The sequence below is a fragment of the Rhinolophus hipposideros genome (genome assembly GCF_964194185.1).
Source record: "Rhinolophus hipposideros genome assembly, chromosome: 12".
In the NCBI taxonomy this organism is placed as follows: Eukaryota; Metazoa; Chordata; class Mammalia; order Chiroptera; family Rhinolophidae; genus Rhinolophus; species Rhinolophus hipposideros.
The window spans coordinates 66,790,240-66,808,050 of record NC_138058.1 but is presented as its reverse complement, the minus strand read 5'-3'; the positions used below and the strand labels follow the sequence as shown (position 1 = coordinate 66,808,050).

Genomic DNA, 17,811 nt, shown 5'->3' with positions numbered 1-17,811 from the left:
GAGAATTATTCCTTAATTGTTTTAAATTTTTTTCTTTATAAATGGGTTTTGTCTTTATAGTCAGAAAAAAAAATTGCTATTTTCATTCAATGAAAAGTGATTTTTACAAAATGTGAGCGCTGAATTTCCTTCAGTTATACATCAAACTGATTGCTCTTTGGAGAAGAATTATGAAAGAAATGTAGAAATCAACGTGTAAAAGAATCTCTTTATTAATTTAATATAAAATAAGAAAAGAACTGTATATGACAGATGGAAGTGATCAAGAGCCGTTGGTTGAATACCCACTGTACTCTCGGAGATAGGGCTACATAAATGAGTCGGGCATAACCCTTCTTTCAAGGACCTCATAGCAGAGTTGGAGGCAGGCATATGAACTGTTCAAATACGGTGATGAGAGGGAAGTGTCCTGAACACTTCCATGCAGGCAGGGCTGTGTCATCACTCAGAGGAGAAGCTTAGGTGTGGGAGAGTGTGGGCTCTAGTGTTGAAGGGATAGAGCAGTCTAGGAAGACAGCTCAGAGGAGGTGACAAAGGCCTAATGGGAAGTAGCAAGGAGCGAGAGAGAAAAGTGTGGGCAAAGCCTGAAAAGTGCTTTGGAAGGATTTGCAGTAGATCAGTACAGGCATGGGAGTGCAGAGCCATGGGCTGGGAAATGAAGCTGGAAAGATTTGCAGGTCCAGAAGGGGCTTGTGTGACTGGGCTAAGCAGGGTGACTTTAATCCTGGGTTGTGGGAGGCGTGGTGGGGAGGCCATCAAAGAGCTTTCAGTAAACAAGTGAAGAATTAGATCTGCACATGTGCCAGCTCCTTCTGTCAGCAGTGTGGGGACAAGCCTCTTAGGAGGACCTGGCACTTGGTGTAACACTGCTGTTGCCATCTTGAAATTCTTGATAATTTTTTAACAAGGGCCCCCATTTTCATTTTGTACTGGGTCCCACAGATTATGTAAAGGGTCCTGGCAAGACGAGAGGCCAGCTTTGTATTGCAGGTGACCGGGAGGGAGGGCACTCCGGCTTCTGGGTCTTCTCTCCCAGCCTTTGCAGTTGGGGCTTCTCAACACATGCTCTGGAGGAAGAGCCACAGAGCATGGTGGCGCGTGGCGTTGCCCCGGCCAGGGAAGGCGCCTGCAGTGCATACATGGGGAAAAATGGGTCCCAGGCAAAGACTTACTAGGGCCCCCTTTGTCTCCCTCACACCCTCACTTCCCCTCTGCATGGAAATTGTTATCAACCGAGCAAGAATGAGGTTCTCAGGTAGGAGCTGGGAGAGGAGGAAGACAGGTGCTTCTGTGCGTTTGTTTTGGTTTATCTGGGAGCACAAATACCAAAGGAGAGAAGACGGTTACCTCCCTGCTCTGAGTCGCGCGGCATCCTTTCTCTCCCTCTGTGCTTCCGTCTGTTCCGCGGTCCCGGGTCCGCTGCAGGGGGAAGCCAGCTCCAGCTGGAGCCGGGCCTGGGAGGGCGGGAGGGAGGCTCAGCCCCAGCTCCCACACACACACACGCCTGTGCACGCAGCTCTGGGCACATGAGGGTTTGTGTTTGTCACCATGAGGGTTTTCTTCCACATCTCTCCGCGTACACCAGCTACTTAGCAACAGCCTGTGGGGCCGAGCTGGGAATTAAGTGCCTCTCCGGCTGCTGCAACCGCAGGGGCCCCACGGGAGGAGAAGAGGGTCCACAGGCAGGACTCGAGCTGCAGAGCCTGGTGCGCCGCCTCCAGAAGGACCCTCCGGGGACTATAGTCAGGGCTCTGGTGCCAGGAACCTCAGAGGCCTGCTGGGAGTGACGCTCCGGAAAGTAGACCGAAAGCTGTGGGCCGCGAGGGCCCTGTCAGGATGGCTGGAAACAGGTGGCAGGCAACATGTGAAAAATCGCAAATATCTCCTGATCGGAGTTCCCGTGGCAGGATCTGGGTTCAGGTCATCCTTATGGCTGCCCTAAAAGCTTCTACCCAGGTTTGCCGTCCTTGTCTTTGGAGTTTAAGGTCCAAAATCCCTTCCCCTGGGAGTCTTGCCTCTGGCATAACAGTGAGGGCACTACGGGTAGATTTCCCAGGTTCACATCTCAGCTCAGCCATTTACTGTGTGACCTTGAGAAACTTACTTTACCTCTCTGTGCCTCCGTTTCCTCATCTATGAGCCTGACCCGATAGGACTGTTGTAAGAATTAAGTAAAAACAGGTAGAAAGACTTAAAAGAACATCTAGAGTATGGATGTGATTCAATGTGTGGCCAATTACACTTCTCTGGGACAGAAGTACCTTCTTAGAGATGGCACGAATTGTAATGTGGGCTCCAAAACAGACATCCATGGTCCTGAGGGCAAGAGAAAGTGATAAAAGCTACTTTAAAAAATTTTTGTTCTAGCATCTTCTATGTACTTGGCACTGTACAAAATGCTTATTGCATTAACCACTCACGGGCTGGTCTTTTCACACCCAGGGGAAACTGAGGCACAGAAACAAAGTGCCCTGCTCAAGGTCACATGGCCATTTCAGAAGTGGAGCTGGCATCTGACGCAGTCACTGCAGCTGCAGAGAGTCAAGCTGTGTCCCCTGTTCCTACTCAGAGAAGGAAAAAAATAAATAAATACTGCTTTCTCGACAGGGGCTGGAGGAGGGGCGGGGGCGTAATCAGGATTTGCTGGAGAGAACTCCTCCCCAGAGCGACATTTCTGAAATAGAAGTATTGTGTAAAGCCAGTGTGAACGCTGTGGTCCCTGGTATATGGAACCTGGGGAAACACAGGCCAGGGTTTGGGGGAAATGGAAGGTGTTACCCAGACATGAGGGCATTAGGTATCTGGATTTGGAATGGAAACATGGATCCTCGCACCTGTTCCAACCTCCACACACAAGCAGAAGGCCCAGACTGTCTGGCCACTCACTGGCCTACAAGCCTGGAGTGTCTGAAGGCAGGAAGAGAAACTGGTGTCTAGGCCTGAGAGGTTATGGCCTTTTCTCAGAGACTCACAGCTTTCCTGCTTAACACACAAACCCCTGCTTCCCTAACCCACAGTGGACGCTTGCACTGTGACATGTACATGTTCCTGAAGTCCACTGATAGCAATAACCAGTATTTCTAGAAGTGGGGTGATTAAAACACATTCTTTTGCATTGGACACACTATCCAGAGCTGCAAGCTCCGATAGCCACGGGCCACAAGCACTCAGAGTGTCGCTGGTGGGAAATGAGTTGTGCCAGCAGCATGGTACACACACCGATTTCAAAGATTTAGTCCAAAAAAAAAGGTAACATATTTCATTAATAACTAATATTCATTACATGTGACATGATCGAATGTGATGTGTTTTGAATATAGGGGGTTAATTAAATACATAGTGAAAACAAATTTCACTTGATTTTTTACCTTTTTAAAATACTGTCACTAGAAAATTTCCAATGACTGTGTCGCTTGTGTTTGTGGCTCACACTGTCTTATATTGCCCAGGCTTTCACATCTTCATACGTATCTCTCTGAGTGGAAAGCTGAAAGTGGAGAGCAGCCTGGAGACAAGCTCCCCAGGATCCCCTCCGCCAGGCTCATGAATGAGGCAGCTGAGTCTCCCTGAGGAGAGTCCTCCAGGCCTTTCCCAGAGCGGAGGGGACGGCTCCTGTCAGGCTCATAATCGACATTGCATGTGGACAGTGTTCTCAGCTGTCACAAAGCATCTGCCTTTCTTTGTGGTAGAACCACAGACAGTGAGACCTGGGATGAGCGGCCATTCTGTTTAATCTCCTTATAGGCAGGGAAACTGAGGCATGGAGCGCAAACATGATTCTGATGCTCCAGGTGTCACCGGTAGAGCCCCCGCCCAGACCCCAGACCCCAGACCCACGCCCCTGCTGAGGGCTGGCTGCCCAGTTCTTTTCCTGCACCTGCTGCCCAGCCGTGGCCTCCTGTCCCCTCTGCTCTGGGAAAGGCTCTGCCTTATTCATGAGCCTGGCAGAGGGGAGCCGGGGGAGCCTCTCTCCAAGCTGCTCTCCGCTTTCTGCTTTCCATGAAGACACATAAATATGGAGATGTGAGAGGACTGCTTCCCTGTCAGGAGTCAGGACTGCCACCTCACCCGGTGTATAAACCGCCAGCTGAGTCTCCTCAGCCCCAGCCCAGCCCCCCTCCATCCTCCGGTCCTCTGCCCCCCACCCCTAGGCAGCATCACCCTAGGCAGGCTCAGCAGACACATGGCTTCTCCCCATCTGGCCCTTGGTTTCTGTTGCCCACACCACCTTGTGTCGGCTGCCCCCAACGCCCCGCAAATGCACAGTTCTTCCTGACCTCCTGCTCCCTCCAGGACCCCACTGGAGCACCCCCGTGCTCCAGCAGGCCTCCCCTGAGCTCTCCAGGCCTGCCCGGACATCCTCCTTCCAGTGCCGGGTGCCCAGGATCCACACTGCTGCCTCCCGCACTGTGATCTCTGGACCAGCGGCTTCTGCATCCTTACGGGGAGGTCAGAGACCTCACGGCCCCATCGCAAACCTGCGGAATCAGAGTCTGCATTGTAACAAGACCCCCAGGAGATTCTCTTGCACAGAAGCTGAGCTCTGGCTCCCACCAGTGAGAGCAGGAACTGTGCCAGGCATGGCGCTAAGCTCGCAGTGGAGACCCTCAGCGCAGGGAGAGTGCCTTGTGTTGTCTGCACAGTGGATGCTGCACTTTCCCCGGTGCCCTCCCACATAACCGCCTGCTGCCGGGAAGATGCTGAGAAGTTAGGTCGAGAACCCTTGGCTCCGGCCGAAGCCCACCAGCCCTGAGCAATCCCTGGCGCCTGGGCCAAGAGGGAGCGTCAGAATACTGAGCTCATCCACCCCATTTCTTTGCCACCCCTGTCTGACTAGCATGGATGCAGATGGTCTACTGTGCGTCTGTGGTGAGGGTCAGAGGCACAGCTGGGATTTTGCCCCATTTCGTGTCTGTGTTCCTGGATTTGTTAGATCAGAGGTAAGTAGCTTGGTGGCTAGGAGAACAGCCTGTGGAGCCAAACAGGTTCAAAGTCTGCTCCTGACAAGGTGTGTGCTCTTGGACAGATGACGTGTGTAATGGGGCTAGCTGTGTCCCCTAGGTCAGAGGGTGATTGGAGGATTTCGTGGTGAAGTATCGATGATGTGCTTACCGCCTGGCCCAGTCAGCGCTGTAGAAGTTGAATTAAATCAGCATCTCTTGTGAAGTACAGTGTTGACCGCTGTACAGATTTAGAATCGTAGGAGTTGGTAGAAATCCTAGGGCTCACAGAGAGCCAGCTGCCTGATTCTATCTACGCAAGAGGCTACAGGCCCAGGTTGCTAAGTCCCTCTCCCAACATTCGACAGCCAGTAAGCAGCACAGTCTCAACTTGGGCTTGGGCTTGGACTCTGCCCCTCTGCTCTGGGGTCACACCCTGCAGGATGTGGTTCCAGGTCTGAGCCTCAGTTGGCCGCCTGCTGTGGCTCCCCATTCAGGTGGGAGGATTCCAGCTGTGGCCCCCACTGGCAGGCTCTCCCGAGACTGCCCCTGTGCCCTGTGTCCTGAGATCCAGTGTCTAAATTGGTCCTTGCTGGGGTTACTTGCCAGGGAGAGGAAAGTCAAGGAGTCCGAGTTTGGGAGGAGAGACAGCAGAGGAGGCTTCTCCCCAGGGAACTCTGTGCAAGGTTTGCTCACCTCTGTCTCAGGCTCTGCAGGGAGGATAAGAAAGGGAGGGGGTCTGATTCCTGAGTGTGGCGGCCCTCTCCAGGGGCTTGTATGCTCTTGCTCTTTGTGCTCCTGAGTTCTGACTCTTGGGGCCTCTCTTGGCTCTTCCCAGATAAACCCGCATCCTTCCCCCAGCAGGTCCTAGACTCTGGGTTGTGGGTTGTGTGCTGCACTCCCTTCTGGAATCAGACCTCTGGCGCCCAGCAAGCTCTAGCAGAGAGAGAGCTGGGGATTTTCTGCAGGGATTTGCTTTGAAGGTCCAGTCGGGTATTTCTATTCTTCCACTAAGTGCTGGTTGGGGGAGGAGAGGAGGATATACTGCCTCTGCTGCCCTGGAGGGGTGAGGAAGGCTCCCTACCCCTTCAGCTTCAATCACGTTGCAAAATTCCTTGCCTCAGCAGGATTACTGGTTTTGAGTAAATTTGGACTCTGGTTGACCTGGGTTCTTTATATGCTTGAAGGTGACAAAAGGAAGGTATATATATATACATATATATATATATATATATATATGTATATATATATATATATACATATATATATACACATATATCTATCTATCTATCTATCTATCTATCTATCTATCTATCTATCTATCTATCTATCTATCTATCTATAAACCAGGATACAGTGTACATATCCTACCAGAAGGCACCAGTAGGCCCATCCCTGGCTGCTTTGTGTTGCTAATTAACTTTGGGTACCTTTGTGTCTGCCTCCCTAACTAGACTGAAATCCGGGCCCAGTTTGTGCTTTCCATCATCTCTCTCAGCACCTCGCCCAGCACCTGGCACACAGTGGGTGCACATAGTAGGTGATTATTGATTGATCGCTTGATATATATTTTTCCATTAAAAAAATGAAATGAAATCATTTCCTTTATTTGTATCTCTTAGAGTTCCTCAGTTTTTATATTCCTGGCACATATAGCATACAGCCTTGCTGAAACACAAAATAATAACGATAATAGCATAGCATCTTTCATTTGCTGAGCACTTACTATGTATGAGCCACGCACTACGCGGGAGTCATTACGTACATCATCTTAATCCTCACAGCGCTGTTACCAGGTCCATCCAGAGAAGGAAAGCCCACCGCCCCTAGTTGCACAGCTCCTCTCTACCCGAAGAACTGGTACCCAATCCCAGTCAGGAATCCTGACTCAATTCCTCTGTGCTTCCCTCTAAATTCCAAAGATTCCCAGCCCAGCAGCCAGTTCTCCCCCCACCCATTTTTTTATACAAATAAAATAAGGCTTTGAAAAAGATTAAAACCCCTTTGCCCGAGGTCCCATATTTAGTCAACTGCAGAACTGATATTCAGTCCAGACCCATGTGATCACAAAGCTCACCCCCTCCGTGGTACACGACCCTTATTTCTCTACGTGACGTATTTCCTTTGCTCATTTCTTGGTCTGCAGCCAGAACTTTTCCTATACCTCTGGTGACAAAGATGGGACTCCACGTCCCTGGAGTAATTTGGGTGGAAGTTATTGATATGTCAGTAATACATTTGGGGGTATCATTTTCGAGTTGGTTGGAAGATTCCTCCTTTCCAGGAAATGGAAGGGCATGTCTTCCGAGCAGTGGCCCTGGATATGTCACTTCTTACAAACACATTCAGCTTCTGCAGAGGGAACTTCCCTAGCTCAGACTATCAAGCTACCACTGTCACCAGCTGTGTTGTCCAGGGCTCCCTCTCCAGGGGTAGGGACAGACAAGGTGGCTTGCAGCATTGCAGTAGATTCTAACTGAGATGCAGCCAGGCTGCACATTCTTCTCATTGTCACTCTGATGCTGTCACTCTGAAACAAGTTGGGTATAGGGCAAAATGGGAGTGGATCTGGAATAGACCAATTCATTCTAGAAGGAGCTGGCGAGATGCAATAAATAACCAGTTTCAGAGTCAGTGGCAAAATCTGCTGTTCTGCCCACTGCAGTTGAAATAATTGAAGAGAACAACGGAATGAAGAGTCTCATCCAGTTTTCCCCACAGCAACCAGCCTTCCACCAAGCACCTTCAAAGAGCCTCACCTCTTCTCTAGTTTCAAAAAGGAGTTCCTTTTTAAATTGATAAAACAATCTTCTTTCTAATCCAGTAGATTGGCTTTAAATGGAAACTCACGACAATTTCCAGAAGGTAATTTACTATAGTTGACCTCCTGTTTTGTAGTAAGTGCTAACGGTGGGCTGATTTATGTTGGTGGCTCAAGATTTATCAGCAAGAGAAGTACTGGAGGAAGCCCTCTGTCCCAAATCAAAATGTCACTGATCCAATTTGTAATGCGAACTGGGTATTGGACAGAAGTAGAGAGAGAATTCATTTGGTTTTGAAGTCAGAATAACCAATGAGTATCCTTCAGGGTCTGTGTCACTTCCAGTACGGGTAGAGATAGAGGTATTACATAAAGATAGAGATAAATATCCATACCGTGTTTCCCCAAAAATAAGATCTAGATGGACCATTAGCTCCAATGCGTCTTTAGGAGCAAAAATTAATATAAGACCCGGTATTATATTATACTATACTATACTACACTATACTATACTATACTGTAATATATTGCATTGCATTATATTATATTATATTATATTATACTATACTATACTATACTATACTATACTATATTATATTATATTATATTATATTATATTGTATTATACCCGGTCTTATAGTAAAACAAGACCGAGTCTTACGTTTTGCTCCAAAAGATGCATTAGAGCTGATTGTCTGGCTAGGTCTTATTTTCGGGGAAACATGGTAGATACAGAGATGTAGTCACCCTTCCTTCACAATTTATCCTGTAATTAGGACATACCAGCACAGGGGACAGTAGATGCTTTGGTTAATGACAAATCCCAAATCAGGAAAGTACCATCCATTTGTCACATTCATTGTTTTCTATTAATTAATTAATTAATTAATTAATTGGATTTTACTTCCAGAATCAGAAAAATAAAACATAACTAAAGGGAATTTTGACCCTTACCTGATTCATTCCCTCATTTTATATGCAGAGAAATGGATGTCCTAAGAGGCAAAATGGCTTGACTTTAGTCCCACCCAGACACACCCTGTCATTCAACCCAGCATCCTCTCCTCTGCAACAAGTTGCTTCCTTTGTCCGTCCTAAGCATTTATAAAGCACCTTCAGTATACCAGATCCTAATCCAAGAGTGGTGAGGAGACAACAAAGAGCAAACAAAGCATAGTATTTCCCTTATAGTAGAGACGGTTTGGGCGTTTCTCATGGTAAACTCTAAAGTGAGTGTTCACATCCCACCTCGGCCTCTCATTAGCCTTGGTGGGCTTCTGCTTTCTTTCAAAGATACCACACTCCTTCAGCACTGTGGGGAAAGGACCAAGTCTCAGAGCTGAAAGTTAGTGAGGAGTCTGGATTTCTATTGCTTGTATGGAGTTTTCCATAGAAACGTACCAGAACTTCTCTGGGAGTTCATGACCTTCTCAGGGCAATGGAACAGGGGTCAGTATGCACACAGAGGGACCTGGTTTAGGACATAAATGAAAATTGCTCCCCACTCCCAACAGGCAAAAGCTCCTTCTCTAGAAATTTAGTTCAGAGCTCGTTTTCTTCTCAAATAGATGTGGTTATATAAGAACCATGAGGTAATAGTGGTTGCCTTGGAATAAAGACTGGAGTCCTGAGGAAACCATGGCTGTAAAAAATAGATATTGTCACCCAGAGGACAAGTGAAGGGGCAGCTCTGAGAAGTGCCCTCAGGATCTGGGTGATCCATCTTGGGGGTGTTGGGTGGGTGTGTCTCTAGGCTGCTCCCCGAGAGCCCACAAGTGGAAGGCAGCTCCCTTTTTCAGCTACATCTACCTCCGATTGGTTAACTCTGCTTGAAGCAGGGGCCAGGTCCTATACATGACCCTGATTCTCCATTACCTCTCTTCACCCTCCCTCCTGCCCACACAGAGCTCAGCATAGAGCCTGGCACCAACTAGACTTCTGTGAGTATCTGTTGAATGAACACTTTGGCAGGAAACAGTTTTTGGACTCACTACTTCTAATTAAGGGGAGATGCCTCGCTCCTCTTCCCAGTCACGTGACCAAGTGCACATACTGCTCTGGGGGTGATTCATATCCTCATGAATCACCAGCGAAAGCAGTGAGGGAAATGACAAGTTTTCAGGCCAAATGGTGAGCCTTCTCTAGCATAGTAAGTGAAGAACCGTCAGAACACATTTCAGCTCGTTTGATGCTCATTGGGTGGGTGTGCCACAGTTTCCTCGGGCTTGAAAAAGGCCTGCAGTGCTGAGTCACCTGTTGATGGACAGGTAATCACTGAGCACTGTCTGTGAGCCTGGCCCTGCACTAGGCACCAGGGAGTACAGTGGGGGACAAAACCATGCCGTACCCTGCCTCCCTTTAGCTTAGAGTCCACTAGGGAGAAAGGAGCTCTGCGTGGGGAGGGAGAAGCACAAAGATGGGCTGAGGCGAAGCCCTCTGGAGCCTCCTGTGGAGGTGGTGGAGTGCAGCTCAGCGTCAAAGGCTGGCCAGACTCGCCAGGTACAGGAGAGAGGCAGCATTCCACAAACAGAGCTGCGTTCCAAGCCAGCCCGCCCCACCCCCCTCGTGGTACCACTGTATGCCAGGTCTTTAATCCAGAATAATGGCCCTCAAGTGCTAAACTTGTTGAAGAACAAGCTGAAGTAGCCTGTGATCCTGCCAAGGTTCTTGCCCCCGATAGGCATCCCCAAAACGGTAATGACTGCCTGCATAGCAGGGCCTGAGGACGTGGGCACTCAGCCAGGTCATCCACAGGAGGCTAGTGCCCTGATGAATTCCAGCAGAGGTGCGGGCAGATGACCGCGGAGGCACAGGGCCATATTTCAGGGGTGCAATAAAGAAGACTCCACCACTGGGAAGGGGATTGTGTGTGTGGGTTCATAAGCCAGACAGTATAGGCTTCTGACATTTGAGAACAAAGGAAACAGAATTGTCCTGAGCAAGGCTGTTTTAAGAGGGACTATTCTGTGAGGGATTGGATGGCAGCTCTGTCCAAGACAGAGCAGCGGGGCCGTCCAAAAATGCTCTTCTGTTCTTTGATCGCATCATGAGCTCTATTTCAGGCAGACTGATGGGCAGAAATCTATTCTGAGGTCTGAGGGCTGCCCAGCATCAGCCAGCTGCGGGGCCATGGGCAGAGCCCTGGAGAGACCATCCTCTTCAGTGCCTTGCTGCCACCCACTTCTGACACAGCACATCAGCCGTCACAGTGGGCCAAGGCCAGACTTGTGCAAACCTCCCTCCATCCAAAGGTCAGGCCGGGCTCTTTAAGGGGATGTCCATCCTCCATCAAAGGGAGGCAGGCACCAGTGACACTGGGAGAGGGAGAGCTTCTAAAGGGAAACGTTGCAATATTTTCTTTGAACTTAGTATAGCTGCTGGAAGGATACGATATGCAGGCAGCAAGGTGGTGCAGAGGAAAGATTGCATGAGGGGATGAAGTGCGGTGTTTTGAGGCCATTTCTGAAGGCAGCCACCAAACAGCCTTCTGTGCCTTCCTGAGTGGAGCCTGGGGTGGGGGGCGGGGAGGGGATAGGACACATATTCAGCACCCCTTAGAGGCAACAAACCTTTTAAATACAACTGGATGAATTACTGAAAAGAAAAAAATACAGGATTTGGCCCACTATCTGTAGGGGAGTGTCTTCTGTGGGAGTTGGTTAATTCATTGAAAGTCTCCTATTGTTTGCCTGGGGAGAGACAAAGACTTCAAGCATTTTCTTGGTTGTTTTTTTCCCCCTGCATGTTGGTTGGTTTGAAACAAGGGCGTGGAGCACAGTCCAGAGAAGTCTAGACTTGTGTAAGCCCAGACGTTTCCGACTCCGACACCATTCCTAAGTTATGAATTGTCGGCAGCCTGCATGTTAGAGTGGGAGGGGACCGTACACTAAATTTTTTTTAAGTTTTATACTCGTATCATCTCCATGACTCTTGTTTGCAGCTCTACACACTTGCGATTTATCATAGTGTAAGTTTATACTTATTCATGTAGTTGGTTAATATCGACTAACCCCACTATCCTTAATGCTCTATGTCTTTTTCTATTTTATTCAGCACCTAACAGTGCTTGACACACAGTTGCTGCTTAATGTATGTTTGCTGCATTAATGACTCATAAAAGTGTCCCTGGGCGGCGGTTTAATTTCCTTGTAGTACACACAGGATGCCAGAAGGTGGCGATAAATACCCACGCTGAGGATTTCAAGCGTTAGAGACCAGGGAAGCTAAGAATTACATAACGCAACAAATTCGTTTGCTTCATCAAATGTGGGTTTAGGTTTATTTCCTCAGCTAATATTGGATTAAGAGAAACAGCAAGATGTAGCAGAAATGATCAGAGCTATCCGCATTCACCTCCTGCCTCTGCCACGGATAGACAGGAACCTCCCCAAATGCCTGGACCTTTGAAGCTTGTTTCCTCCTCCACAACACAGTTAAGAGCAGTAAGTTGTGTTCCAAGGACTAAATGAAACAACACACATTACAAGTTGTAGAACCGAGCCCACTCCAGTGCGGTGTGATAATCATGAGTTTTCCAACAAATGGGGCACATTAAACTCTCTTTCCCTAACTTGCAACCTTCTTGCATTTTGTATGTTCTCACTCTCTCAGCAGGCCAGGAACAGTTCTCACTGCTTCTCTGTATGACATTGCCGCAGACTGACACTGTCATGCAGGGTGGCATGTGGCGTCTCTGGTCCCTCTCCCCGCATAAGAACGCAGGATATGGTGAGGCCAAAAAGGAACACCCACGGAGCCACAGATAGGGGAGTCATACCACTATGGTCTCGCTGGAGGCTGGGCTGGAGACACAGGAAGCAGGAGCCGCGCTATCCGCATCCTGCCGTCCACTTCTCTCTGCAACCAACCTCACTTGCTAGCTGCAATCCGCTCTTGCTAGCTCAGCCACCATCTTCTTGCTAGCCCCCATTTTCTGCTAGCGTAGCCACAGCAGTTATATTAATGGCCAATGGCTCACTGGTTACAGCTGACGGCCAACTAGCCACAGCTGATGGCCATCCAATCACAGTTGATGGCCATTTACTACCTGAGCCAGCACCTTTCTATGTGAGGCCGAGACCCTGGAAACTGCACTCCTGGCTCTGTCCCCACAGACACAGTGGGAAGAGAATTAAGAGTTTGCTGGACCTTTCTGAGTCCAGGTTGCCGTGTCCATGAAATGGAGCTCAGGTAGCCTCTTGAAAGAGGTATGGTGAGCGCCCGTGACCTAGCATAGACCACACTGGTCAATACAGAAGCCACGAGCACAGATGGTCGATGAAACTGATGTGTAAGTTAAATAATATTAGAACATTCAGTTCTTCTGTCCCCCTGCACCATCTCAAGGGTTGCAGCCTCCTCTGACCTCAATGTCTGTGGCTTGTTTTTATTTTTATTCCCAGCACCTCACACAATGGTTGACATAGATGGCTAGCGGCTCTCATTTTGAACAGGGCGGGTTGTGGAATGTTTCCATCATCACAAGATGTTCTATTGGACAGAGTTGGCTGGAATATGATAAATGTTCAATAAGTGGTGGTTGTTCTCGGCAGCAGCCTTTGATCACCTGGTCACCCTCAAGTTGGCACCTCTGATGCTCCTTCCATGTGGTTGTTCAGCAGGATCATAGTTAGCACCTACTGTGTGCAGCTCCCGTGCTACGTGTTGTGGATACAATGGTGAGCAAATAGGCTTTGCTCTCTGGGAATTTAAGTTCAATAATAGGTATTGAATAACTAATCCCCTAAATAAGTAGGAATGGCAGATGGTGCTTAACCTCTGTCCTAGAAACCGCTTCTCTGTCACCAAGGAGAAGCTTACAAGAAACCAAACCATCCCCTTGGGTTGTGTGAGGATTCCGGGAGACACCGAATGTGGTGTGATCTATTTCAACTATGCAGTACAGTTATTAGGAAAAAGAGTCAGAAAGAAATGCACTCTCTCCTTCATTCACCAAGTAATTGTTGTGCACCTACTACTCAGCAATTAGGCCAGGGAACCAAATACCAAAGCTGCCAAGGCTCTCTGCTCTCACGGAGTTTACATTTCCTATGGTGGAAGAAAGACAACAAATAAATAATTACAGTATGTCTTATGGTGGCCAGCTTTTGAGGAAAATAAAGCAGTGAAGTGGGATAGGGAATTCTGGGAGTGGGAGCGTTGACATTTTAATGAGTAATATTTTAATACTTTTCAATACCATTCAGTTGTGGTGAAAACCCTTGTCTTCCCTCATGGAACATGAAAGCATTTGGTTAATGCAGGATTCACATTTCCCAGATGAAAGTGAGATGCTCAGAGAAGTGACACAACAACAAATACAAAGACCTGTGAGACCACAGAGCCTCCCCAGCAATTTATGGAGCTTCTCCTTGGGGGTCCCAGGTCAAGAGCTGGGATTAGCAGGGTGCAGAGATGAGCAAACTGTCACACAGGCCAGGAGGGACAGAGACAAGAATAGAGCTTATTATAGTCTAAAACAGAGGGTTTGGAAAGATTCATGTAGAACTAGTGAAGCACAAACCCAGCAGAGGGAGCATTTCGGTTGGATATAAAGAAAAGGTGGGATTTCTTCATTGGCCAAGATGAGATGGGGAGGGACGAGGAGGCATATGAAATATGAAAGCAAGGGGCATGTTTGGTGACACCTAGGAACACAGTTGAGATACAGGGGCATAAAGCTGTGAGGAACATGCGTGCAGGTTGGGGTGACCACAAAGGGCCACATTCTACAGGGTTACAAGTTTAGAATTCAACCTATGCCATCGCGAGCCTCTGGAGGGCAAGTGAGCCTGAGGGCAAGTGAAGGAGTTTGTGAAGAGAAATGACACAATCTGAGCGACACACAGGAAGCCATGCTGTGGGCGATGGGTGTTGGACCTGGAGTTGAGCAGAGGCAAGAGGGACTTAGGAGACCGGGGCCAGAACCCATGCGAGACGGGGCTCCGGCCGAGGCAGCGGGGAGAGAGGGGGATAAGCTAGAGGAGACGCTCCAACTGGAAAGTCGAGGAGGGTGGTGGGATGTGGAGAGGAGCAGAGGAAGTCTTGACCCGCTAGGCTTTACTGAGAGGGATCCCTGAAGGAGATTAATGCCACCAAAAATTATTTCCACATCAACATTTTAATACAGGTGTTGAAGCAAAATACATTGAATTTAAAAAATAAACACAGTGCAAGCCAGAATATGCAAAAATAATACTTGTACTTCTCAGGCACTATTTTCCTCCTAGAGAAGTAAATACGAGTTCAGGCCCCCAATTTCTTCCTAGAGACTGAAGAGTGTGGCTTCATTTTTCTATGATGATCCAGCCAGAGCTGAATCATTTCATCAAAAGAAGGAGCATTGCCCTGACTTTTGAGAAACTCAAGAGCACTCAGAACATGATAGGATGAATTTTCTAAAGGTAACAGCCCCGCCAAAAATGTGAGGGCACTTGGGCAGAGTCCTTCCAACATGAGCACGTTGGCTATAAAAGTCAGCAAACAGACGTTCTGCAAGGCACACGTAACTTTTATAGCTCAAAATTTACAATCGATTTTTTTCTCAAGCATTTCCAGACCTAAATTAATTTTTAATATACAGATCTAAGGTGCCCAGCTATTTTTAGATAAAGCTGCCAGATAATCCCTTACGTTAAAAGTATGCTGTGAGTCAGACAATAATTTAGTGGTTACCAGAGGGTAAGGGGGTGGGGGGTGGGTGCTGAGGGTAAAGGGGATCAAATATATGGTGATGGAGGGAGAACTGACTCTGGGTGGTGAACACACAATGGGATTTATAGACGATGTAATACAGAATTGTACACCTGAAATCTATGTAAATTTACTAACAATTGTCACCCCAATAAATTTAATTTAAAAAAAAAAGAAAAAAAGAAAGCTATTCAAAAAAAAAAAAAAGTATGCTGTGAGAAATAAGATAGGCAAAGCATTCCAGTGTCAGAAACCTTCACAGATGGAGAAAAATGATAGCCAGTGGTCTCCTGTTCGTGCAGATGGAAAGGCTGGTGGAAGAACAGACCTAAGACTTCAGAGGGGCTCTGATCTTAGGCTATTTCACAGGTGCCAGCTCGGCGCGACACCCCTTACCTGATGAGCACATCAGCACACAGCACCCGCCTAAGGGTAAGACGGCTCGTGCACAAGGCACATAGCACACTGTGATACAATAAGAAGTACATATTTGGTCTTTGTCCCAGGTTCCTCATGCAAAAGCTTCTGAGATTCTTAGACTCACTGGAGTGATAACAGAGTCTTTTGTATGTTAATGAGATGACTGGTGACTGGAGTCCGTGGACAGGTTCCGGATGGGGGCTGGTCACCAGACACACCAAAGCGTGATTCAAGAGTGGGAACTTTCAGCCCACCCCAACTTCAGGGGCTGGAGATTGAGTTCCAACACCGATGGCCACTGATTTAATCAGTGCCTGTGTAATGAAACCTCCACAAAAACCCTTAAGCTCCAGGGTTCAGGAGCTTCCAGATTGGTGACCACATTGAGGTACGAGGAAGGTATCACGCCCAGACAGCACGTGGAAGGTCCATGCACCCTCCCCCCACACCTTGCTCTGTGCCTCTCCCCATTGGGGTGTTGCTGAGTTGTGACAAACCGGTAATAGTAAATTAAGTGTCTTGTTGAATTCTGGGAGTCATTCTAGCAAATTTTCAAATGAGGGGTTTGAGGGAACCCCCAACTTTATAGCAGGTCTATCAGAGGTGCTTGTGGCAACTTGGGACTTGTGGCTGGTGTCCAAAGTGTGGCAGCCTTGTGGGACCGAGCCCTCAGTCTGTGGGGTCTGCACTCACTCTGGGCAGTTAGTATCAGAATTGAATTGCATTGTAGGACACCCAGTTGGTGTCCAGAGTCCCAGAATTGGTTGTTGTGAGAGAAAACAACAACAACAACACGTTTGGTGTCAGAACTGCTGTGAGTAAAAAAAAAATAATAAAAAAAATAGTTTGAGCATCTGAGGATCAAACTTACCTATTTAGACATTTTCAAGTTCAAAATTGCTTGGTTCACAACTCAGCACCTGGCAGCCTATCCTCAGGTACCCAGACCCCTGAGTGGCAACACGCCCCGCAGGTGAAAGAGGAAGACTTTTACCTCCATAACACCCCTCCTTGAAAGCACCCACTCAGTTTGGATCTTTAGGAAGACAGCTGCTTGTCTGCTCCAGCTCTTTGCAGATAACAGGACCATTGCAAATGTCACACTGGGTTCCTCCGTGAACCGCGAGATCCCACAGCATGGAGACAGTGAGGAGTTGATCGCTGTATTCCCAGCACCTAAGACGGGGCCTGGCCAGAGAAAGACCTCAGTGGATTTTGATGAATAATGAAAAATGGAGGAGGATAGCAGAAATAATGATGTGTTTAGGGAATGAGGAAACAAAGGAGAAAGTTGTCCCTCACAGCCATAGAAAGATAAGTTGTTTGATGAAAACAGAAGTGGTTGCTGAATGTTTCTTTTCTGAGATTAATAAGAGGATTGTTGTTCTAAGTCACTGAGTTTTAGGGTGGTTTATTACACAGCAATAGTAGCCGGAACAGATCTTGGTGTCTGGACGTGGGTGCTACTGAAACCCTAGCGTAGGCCACCTCCACCCCTCGCTATGCTTGTCCCTTTGCTGGGTCTCATGCATGGGGTCCTTACAGAGAAATGCACATTTAAGTTCTGGAGGGAAATTTTCTACCCTCCAAGGTACTTCTAGGTGTAAGAGGCACGGCGGCAGGGCCTGCTCTCTCTGCAGGACTCAGCAGGTCCCAGCTCACGATGCACAGCGAGAAAGAGGAACTGGGGTTTCCCAAAGGGAGACAGACAGCCCCAGGGCATGCTGGCCAGCCTTGTCCCACCAGCAAGTGGCAAATCTTATGGAGGGGCGGGGATGCCAGTGACATCCTCAGGAATCTGCTCTCAATTTTGTATTGGCTAGATTTATTCATCCAGAAACACATAGGTGTCTCTGCTTTAAATATCACATCGTTTGGGTTTTTGGGGGTTTTTTGGTTTTTTTGGGGGGGGGGTTATTTGTTTCTACTCTTTGAGGTTTATTTGTTTTCTACTCTCCACCTGGAAAATGTCCTTTAGCTTCGCTGGGGCACACAGAG

The 17,811-nt window shown here is 48.0% G+C and overlaps 1 protein-coding gene across 1 annotated transcript in view; it reads left to right on the top strand.

Moving 5' to 3' along the window:
* The window catches only part of VSNL1 (visinin like 1), an 85,693-nt gene that overhangs the window by 64,403 nt on the left and 3,479 nt on the right, over window positions 1-17,811 (top strand). The gene's annotated exons all lie outside the window — the stretch shown is intronic.